General features: G+C 47.4%; 1 long non-coding RNA gene across 1 annotated transcript; it reads left to right on the plus strand.

Annotated features, from left to right (window-relative positions):
- The first annotated feature begins 3,972 nt into the window (after nt 1-3,972).
- LOC142661871 (uncharacterized) lies at nt 3,973-7,284 on the plus strand. The gene is made up of 3 exons (XR_012850830.1): nt 3,973-4,059; nt 5,925-6,071; nt 7,212-7,284. It is a non-coding gene; the product is annotated as an uncharacterized LOC142661871 (long non-coding RNA).
- Nucleotides 7,285-9,783: the final 2,499 nt, after the last annotated feature.

A 9,783-nucleotide genomic window follows, 5' to 3' on the forward strand; every position in this document is an offset into this window, starting at 1 on the left:
GCGGTCAGCTGATGCCTTAGGAGCATAAAGATCACATTAAAAGAGATCACATGACTGAGGAAGAATACAACGGAGTCGTTATCTGTAAATCTACACGGGGGGAGGGAAACTGGAGAAAACTTGAGCTAAACATTTGGCTAACATAAAGCAATGGCGCACGCTGCACGATACATTTTGCACAATCCTTGAAAGTTATTTCGCCCCAGACATTTGATCTGTGCTAAAACAATATTAAAAATAGTGCAAGTCTTACAATATGGTGGACTCCTCCAGCGCCATTCTTGTAATGTACATTAGGCCACTTTTCTGGTTCATTTACCTGATAAATGTGACCGATGTGTGAAGGTGAACGGCCAGGGGTGTTCTGGATCTCTAATGTCTAAGAAAAGGCTTTTAGAGGTTTCCTTCAATGCTTGGTTATCAGTAGTTTCAGATCTGAAGCCTGCGGGTACCCTGCTCCTACTTCCCTATGACAACACTTCCACAGCACTCCACTGTGTGACCTGTGCTAACACAGCTACGGACAGATCTCCACCTGCGCCTTCCAATCAATGCATTTTATACCAGACAATGTATCCCAGCATCAAGTTCCATTATCCTATAATCATCTATGTTATATATAACGCATGTGTTCAAGATGAAGAAAAATCCCAGACCCAAGTCCCTTGTATTCAATGTCAGACATGACCACGCTCTCTCTGCATTCGCTTATTTTTCAGCGTGCGATCGTTGGTCATAGACAATGAAGTCCAGTACAGATATCGTGTAGCAATTCATAAGCTTTGGCGCAGCAGACAAATACGTAACATTTGGGGTGTCACGCCCCATTCTCAACGCTTGAAATTTAAGGCACTTACTGCCCGCCCTCAACTTTCCATAGTGACATTTAGTGCATCCAAATCCTGATCCACATCCTCGCTGACCTACAGAGTGGCTGTTCTGTCTCTGTATGCGAGATCGACGTCCTTAAAATAACCCTGAACGCCCAGTGGCAGAACCGGAAGTGTTATCATGGGAACACTGCAGAAGAATTAAAGGGGTTGTCCGGGATTATATAAACATTGCTGCTTTCTCCCAAAAAACAGCATTGAAGTGAAGGGGCTGAGTTGCAATACCTCATACAATCTGCGGGTAGGTGTGGCGCTGTTTTTAGAAGAAAGCAGCCATGTTTTTCTGATCCCGGACCCCCTTTATGCATCTTTTTTTCTGTGTATAAAAAAGAGGCTTTTATATAAAACTCCTGGAAGTTCTTATTTAAAGTCAAGCGCATTTTCTCATATAAAGATCTGACAGATAACATAGAACAATAGCATTAACAGTACCCGCTGCTTCTCTTCAAATCAAAATGATCACTCCAACGGAAGGCTGCAGCATATCTCACTGTATAGTAGGGCTGGGCAATTAATCGAAAAATAATCTAAAATCGAAATTCAGCGCAATTAAAATCGACGTCATCTTGCGAATTTTGGTTTTATCAATTCCCTTCTCCCGAATTAAACCGTACCTGCATCTTCAGGACGCAGATACAGTTGAAGCCAATGATAGAGCAGGGAGCTGTAAGGTCCCTGCTCTACCATTCACTATGTATCGCTGAACACGAGGAAGTGACGTCTTCGCGCCGATCTGCGCAGACCAGAGCGATCTCCTCCACACGTCACTGGAACGGGGTTAGGGGAGTATATTATTATTTTTATCAGTCACTATTGGGGGCAGCTATGGAGGGCATTATACTGTGTGAGGGCGGCTATAGGGCCATTATACTGCATGGAAGCATTATACTATGTAGAGGCAGCTATGGGGGCTTTATACTGCGTGAGGGCGGCTATAGGGCCATTATACTGCGTGGAAGCATTATACTATGTAGAGGCAGCTATGGGGGCTTTATACTGCGTGAGGGCGGCTATAGGGCCATTATACTGCATGGAAGCATTATACTATGTAGAGGCAGCTATGGGGGCTTTATACTGCGTGAGGGCGGCTATAGGGCCATTATACTGCATGGAAGCATTATACTATGTAGAGGCAGCTATGGGGGCTTTATACTGCGTGAGGGCGGCTATAGGGCCATTATACTGCGTGGAAGCATTATACTATGTAGAGGCAGCTATGGGGGCTTTATACTGCGTGAGGGCGGCTATAGGGCCATTATACTGCGTGGAAGCATTATACTATGTAGAGGCAGCTATGGGGGCCGTTATGGGTGGCATTATACTGTGTGGGGGGCCATTATGGGTGGCATTATACTGTGTGGGGAACACTATGGGGGCAATATACTGTGTGGGGGCATTATATTGTGTGGAGGCAGTTATAGGGGAATTATTCTGTGTGGGGGCAGGGGTTATAATATATACAGTAGTATACAACAGACTCAGAGGATAAATATTAAGTCAATGGCGTAGCATGCAAAAAGGGGTGTGACCCAAATAATCATTTAGTAATCGTAATCTAGGTTACATGTTCAATTAATCGTGATTTTAGTTCATAATTGCCCAGCCCCACTGTTTAGGCATAGAGTGAGATACGTCGCCCGAACCCCACAGGGAGAGCCCTATCTGAAGCGCTGCGCCAGGGGAAGCTCCTGACATCACTGTCCATATATAAACAGTGACGTCAGGAGCTTCCCAAGGGTTGGAGTCCCCGGGTCAAATGCTACCTGATGCTCTTCTCTGGGCGCCGGACCCTCAGGAGCTCCCTGACGTACATGTTTAAAGTATACCTGTGACCGATGCCATAGAGCAGCATCCGTCACACATAGGCTCCCAAGTTGAAAAAAAGTATACTGCGTGGTACACATTATTTTGTGCATTTAATTCCTTAAGAGGATTAGTGTAGTCTACACCCTGTTGGGATAATAGAGCCCTATGAACGGGTTAATGGCGGGAGCTTTTTCAATGTACAGACTAAGGCCCCATTCACACGTCCATGTGCTGCACATGGAAATCACGCTCAGCACACGGACCCATTGATTTCAATGTGGCCGTTCACACGTGAATTTTCACGCAGCGAGTGTCTGTTGCGTGAAACTCACTGCAGGTCCTATATTGATGCGTTTTCACGCACCTACTCGCCCATTGAAGTCAATGGATGCGTGAAAACGACGGACAGCACACGGATGCACATCCATGGGCGGTGCGTGATTTGCGCATCAATTCCATAAAAAAAAAAAAAAAACACATGCCACTCGCAAAGCACACTGATGCCGAACGCAATGCACAAAGACAGATTTACGCACGTTTTTTACGCACGTAAATCTGTCACGCTCGTGTGATTGTAGCCTAAATGTGGTACCAATACAGGATGTGAACAGGGCCTAAAGGGGGTTTTACACTTGCCGATTATCGAGCGGGTGAGCGTTGCGGATAATTGCGCTGTGTAAACAGGGGAACGATCAGCATAAACAGGGGAACGATCAGCAGATGAACGAGCAAACGATGAATCATCTGCCGGTCGTATCGTTTTAAAAAAAGTTTAATATTCTGGTTGTCGGCAGCGCATCCTGGTGTGTAAATAGGGAGACGCGCTGCCGACATGATAATAATGTATGGGGACCAGCGATCAGAGTAACGACTGCTCGTCCCCATCCATAGTTCCGTGTGACAGGAGCAAACGAGCGCCGATTAACCATGTCTTGTTGAACGGGGCTCGCTGCGCCGGCCTCTTATCGGCCGGTGTAAAAGGCCCTTCACATTGTTACCTGTTATTTGTTTATAGCAATAATATAAACATAGAAAAGATAGAAGACAATGGATCTGAGATCAGGAATCGGGAACGTTTTCTTGCTCAGGGTTTATAAAATGGATGGACTCAGCAGAATCTTGGAGGAAGTTGTCAGACAATGGACAATACATTGATAAGAGTCCGGGGGATGTCACAGAATGTCGAGAGATACACAACACATTAATGTGTCATAACGATGATGAGTCTCATTACATCCCCCGACCACGACCCCACAGACACAAGGGGCCACATGTATGTAAACTAGCCGGGAAAACATGGAATTGAAAAGTGAACCCTGAGCAAAAAGGACACGACAACATATAAGGACACCAGAGACCCTGGGTGCGTAATGACATCGAACAAGTGATGAAACCAGAGATGTAATTCCGCCAGAAACAGGGCCGCCGACGCCAGACACAGGGCCGCCGACGCCAGACACAGGGCCGCTACGCCAGACACAGGGCCGCTACGCCAGACACAGGGCCGCCGACGCCAGACACAGGGCCGCCGACGCCAGACACAGGGCCGCTACGCCAGACACAGGGCCGCTACGCCAGACACAGGGCCGCTACGCCAGACACAGGGCCGCTACGCCAGACACAGGGCCGCTACGCCAGACACAGGGCCGCCGACGCCAGACACAGGGCCGCTACGCCAGACACAGGGCCGCTACGCCAGACACAGGGCCGCTACGCCAGACACAGGGCCGCTACGCCAGACACAGGGCCGCCGACGCCAGACACAGGGCCGCTGACGCCAGACACCGGGCCGCTACGCCAGACACAGGGCCGCTACGCCAGACACAGGGCCGCCGGACGCCAGACACAGGGCCGCCGGACGCCAGACACAGGGCCGCTACGCCAGACACAGGGCCGCTACGCCAGACACAGGGCCGCTACGCCAGACACAGGGCCGCCACGCCAGACACAGGGCCGCTACGCCAGACACAGGGCCGCCGACGCCAGACACAGGGCCGCCGACGCCAGACACAGGGCCACGACGCCAGACACCGGGACGCCAGACACAGGGCCGCCGATACCAGACACAGGGCCACGACGCCAGACACAGCACTTTTTCCTGTGCAGACAATACAGACATTTTCTTATTGTATATTCTTATACTGCGCTCTTAGCTCATAGCCAGACCACAACTTCAGGCGTACGATCTTAGCCAGAGGCGGTCATGTGACGGAGTACATTCTAATAGAAGTGAATGGAAAAAAGTTACACGGCGGGGTCACCATTCATGTATTAGCGACTGACTTGTTGTAAATTGCAACTTCATTGAGTTTCTAAGTTGAGTTACATGTGATGAGATGTCCAACCATGAAAACCCCTTTTAGTGCAGAATATCAACAGACCCCCACAGATCAGCTCTCATCACCAGGGGAAGCTGTTGGCGTCTACAAATGTCATATCATTCAGATGCCATGGAGGTCATGTAATAATGCTGCACCGCGTCCCCTCTTCCAATGTCTCCCTCCTCTGGCTAATAGTGGGGTCCCTCTATGATGTCTAGAGATGTAACTAGAAGCTCCTAGGGCCCAATTCTGTATTAGGGCCCCACCTACCATGTGCCATTTATAATACCGGTGTCTTATGAGGAAGAGAGGCCATTGGGCTACCTCAGACGTGGTCTGACCACATATAGCTACACCCCTTATGATGTCCAGAACCCCCCAATAGGGCATATGTACCCGAGTTGTCCTGACCTCCCCTGTAACACATTTCTGTCTTTGCGTCTCTTGTGTAGAAGTTGCGCGGCTCAAGTCATTATCTAGCTCAGGACTACACGTCATCTGCACTGGAGTAAAGACAAGACGTGGGTGTCCTTGGTTATTTCCACCACTATGACAATAAAGTCACTGTTCTAGCAATGTGCCAGCCATGATGGGCACCTCGCTGGTGGAGTCCGAGGAGGCAGCAGTGGGGTTTCTCTTCTGCTGTGCATTACTGTAGATATGGATAGTGGATGGTGCCTGCGACCTGACCTCACTTCTGGCCATGAGTGTCTGGGTTCCCTAATGCCTCCTGTGATTGTGCCAAGGCAGCTTCAGGCCAAGCACTTGTAGCATGTGGTTTCAATAGCGCAGTTTCCTCCCTGCCGACCCTCTGCTGGATGTTCCTTTCATGCCCGGAGCTGCTCACTTCTTCTAGCACTGAGTATCTCTTTGTATTTATTTCTCGTGTTCATTGTGCTTCTCTCAGGACCTAGACATGCGGCCGCTATGAGTCACTGACCCCCGCTGCTCAGCTGCAAACCAAAATATGGTTTTATAGATGCAGGAAAACTGCAGAAGTCAGCAGAGCTGGAGCCTGACACAGCACCTTGTCCGCAAAAACAATGTGTCAGAGGTAAGTACAAAACCCTCAATGCCACCAAAGCTCCTCCATATACCAGGATGTTACAGCCTGGCCCTCCATTAGCCATACATGAATGGGATGCTCCGTGTTTACAGTGTGATCAATGTCCAACCAATGCTATTGATTTCCCAACTGCAATTTCACTATGTGATGCCCTGTCCTCACCACCCCAGTATGCAATGTAATGTAATGTACACAGTGACTCCACCAGCAGAATAGTGAGTGCAGCTCTGGAGTACAATACAGGATGTAACTCAGGATCAGTACAGGATAAGTAATGTAATGCATGTACACAGTGACTCCACCAGCAGAATAGTGAGTGCAGCTCTGGAGTATAATACAGGATGTAACTCAGGATCAGTACAGGATAAGTAATGTAATGTATGTACACAGTGACTCCACCAGCAGAATAGTGAGTGCAGCTCTGGAGTATAATACAGGATATAACTCAGGATCAGTACAGGATAAGTAATGTAATGTATGTACACAGTGACTCCACCAGCAGAATAGTGAGTGCAGCTCTGGAGTATAATACAGTATGTAACTCAGGATCAGTGCAGGGTAAGTCATGTAACAATTTACTCCGTTTTCTATTTTATATGTAGAAAGTAGCTATATATTAACTATAAATGGAAATGCCATTTAGGTAGTAGTTCAGAGCGCACAAGACCAAGGTAGTTGCATAAATAGGGTCCCAACCCAATCGCATGATAAAGACGTATTCGGCACACAAGTTATAAGTTTCTTGAAAAATCTTGAATTTTATTTAATCAAAAATTGATGCCAGAGGCTTAGTGCATGCGACGTTTCGGTCGTAACTTAGACCTTTGGCAGCCATTGAAAACTTAGCGCCAACGACTGGATATACCAGTAACCAGAAGGACATAGTGCCTGATGAAGGTCTAAGTTACGACCGAAACGTCGCACGCACTAAGCCTCTGGCATCAATTTTTGAGGAAATGCCATTTAGTTTGGGCTTATGACAAATCTTTCAGATTGTTGCTGGGCTCATGATGAACGTCTCTGCAGCATCTCTGACTTGCCGTTCATTTGCTCCACTTTTGTAATTCTATCTTTAGACCTTGGTTACAATGTTACAGTTTCTTCTAACAAGTTTTGCCTCTTTTGAAGTCTCTTAGGTGTTGCTAGTAATTTGTCCTGGTTCCCTGATAAATGCTCAGACCGACGTCCCGAATGTTAAAAGGTCTGTACACCAGATTCGTTGAGCCGCATTTATTAAAACTCTCCAAGAGACACGTGACCTTGTTCTTCGGAGAATCTATTATTAAGTTGTCAGATTTGTTCTGCAGGTTTATCTAGGTCCTGTTTTTTTTATAGACTAGGCCCATGAGACCCAGTCATACTGGCTTCTGGAGGGAACCTGTATGGGAAATACATCTGCATGTATTTTGCATCTTATGACACATGGCCACTGACAACCACCCGACAACCACCTGACAACTTCTTAAGGAGAAGCTTCCAGCTCATGAATGTGATGAAAAATGTCCAGAATTTCTAATGATCTCCAAAACATTAAGATGAAAGCCCATTGTGTGTTCGTCCTGGTTAGGTGGCGATATTTCATGGATTGCAGACTGGTTAGATACAAATCTACCAACCTCCGCATAAAAATATAAAGTATTAAACTAAATGCAAAGTTCCAATATTATAACTCAGAGACCTTTCCATTACTAGAGGACCTAGGAGTAGAAGGTCTTGCAACAAGTTACATCATGAAACGCGTTCTACCCAACGCTGACATCAGGGGTGTAACTATCTGGGGTGCAGAGGTTGTAATTGCATCTGAAATCTGGTACCGGACGCGCTACTACAAAAGGGGACAGCGTAGTTGAGGGGCTCATGTATCTCAATGAATCCTACACAACCCCGACCGCCAGGTATTTCACCTGTCCAGAGCATTTAAGCGATAACGTATAGAGTCAGGATCTGTAGCCACCAATACTTATATCTGCGATCTCATTGCGCCACATGGTCACAGGAGTACAATGTTAGTAATGAAGTTGTAACGACTGAGACATTAGCGTAATGGCTCTCACCCGGGGCTCCCTGTTAGGGGAACCCGGGGCTCCCTGTTAGGGGAACCCGGGGCTCCCTGTTAGGGGAACCCGGGGCTCCCTGTTAGGGGAACCCGGGGCTCCCTGTTAGGGGAACCCGGGGCTCCCTGTTAGGGGAACCCGGGGCTCCCTGTTAGGGGAACCCGGGGCTCCCTGTTAGGGGAACCCGGGGCTCCCTGTTAGGGGAACTCGGGGCTCCCTGTTAGGGGAACTCGGGGCTCCCTGTTAGGGGAACTCGGGGCTCCCTGTTAGGGGAACTCTATAAGTGGCAGCTCTTGCTTTCTTCCAAAGTAGATTGGAATAGTAGTTGGGTTTCCTTATTAAGGGTTAGTAAAACAGTAGGGACTCTTGCACTATATTCTCACTGGTTCCTGTCTGTAACCTCCGCTAGTTTGTCTACATGAGTTCCAATGAGTGAAACGCTTGAAGCTCCCAGGATTTGGCATTAAAGGGTTATTCCCATCTCAAAGTTATGGTCTATCGCTAGGATATGCCATCACTTTTTTTAGTCTGACGGTTTTTCCCGACCACCGGTCGTGCAGGGTGGTACAGCCCAAGGAAATGGGGCCATGCTGTAGTTCCTTGCACAGCCAGGACCCTCAAAAATGAATAGCTTATCTTAGCAATATGCCATCAATTCATGCGTTGGGAAAAATCCCTTTAAACATATATTATGTAACCGCTGATGACATCATAACGTGTAGGGTATATGCAGTATACAGACTATATAAATAATGTATACTGAGCTCGCTTCTTATAATGTGACTGCAACATGACGGAGGGAGCACGATGTGTCATTTATATCATCACTGGTATCTATGGCCTCCTCCTCAATAACAGGGTATGATTGCAACCCCAGCTGCTACGTAACAACATGACACATAAGACATCTGTGCTCAGTTTCGTGAGGTTGGGAGAGAATCAGTGCGTTTCTTCTGGTTTATAATGCAAGACTTTAACCAAAACGTCTTCCACCCCAGTGCAGCTGTAGCCTTCAGAATATGAGAAGCCCGGTCCACACACAGGAGGTACGAACGCCAAGTCCCATCCAGAGAGACATCACTGCAGCCACTTTCCCCCACCAAACCCTCCAAGTATAAATAAAGCTTGTACTGTGGGGGAATCTGTATCACTAATGGTTTCTGTTCCAGCCTCCACCAGCGCTCGGCTCTGCCAAACCCTCTAATTATAACTGCAGCCAAGAACTTTCCCCGAGTGCCAGCGATTCTAGGTCTTGACCAGCGCGCCCATCTCTTTCCAGTGCCCACTACAGACAAAACACATATTTATACTCGGCTCCTGCTTCTTGGTCTATTGCTTGTTTAGTTCTATTTTTCTGCCGGGAAAACGCTGACAAGAGTTTTACCGAGAAAATGTAAAAAAAAAAAAAAAAAAGTCTCTCATAATTTAAAAAAAGCAACAAATTACACAAGGCCGGCCAAGTAAATTCTGGGGGGTCCTTATCTTCCAGTAAAACTGGCATAAGTAAAATGTGGTGCCAACTTCCTTATAACTAATTATCCACTGCATCCAAGACAAGAATGTAGAACCATCCCTACAGAACACAGGAGTCCAGAACCACTCCTAAAGTACACAGGAGGTCCAGAACCACCCCTACAGAACACGGA

Source organism: Rhinoderma darwinii, chromosome 10 (assembly GCF_050947455.1).
Source record: "Rhinoderma darwinii isolate aRhiDar2 chromosome 10, aRhiDar2.hap1, whole genome shotgun sequence".
NCBI classification, from domain to species: Eukaryota; Metazoa; Chordata; class Amphibia; order Anura; family Rhinodermatidae; genus Rhinoderma; species Rhinoderma darwinii.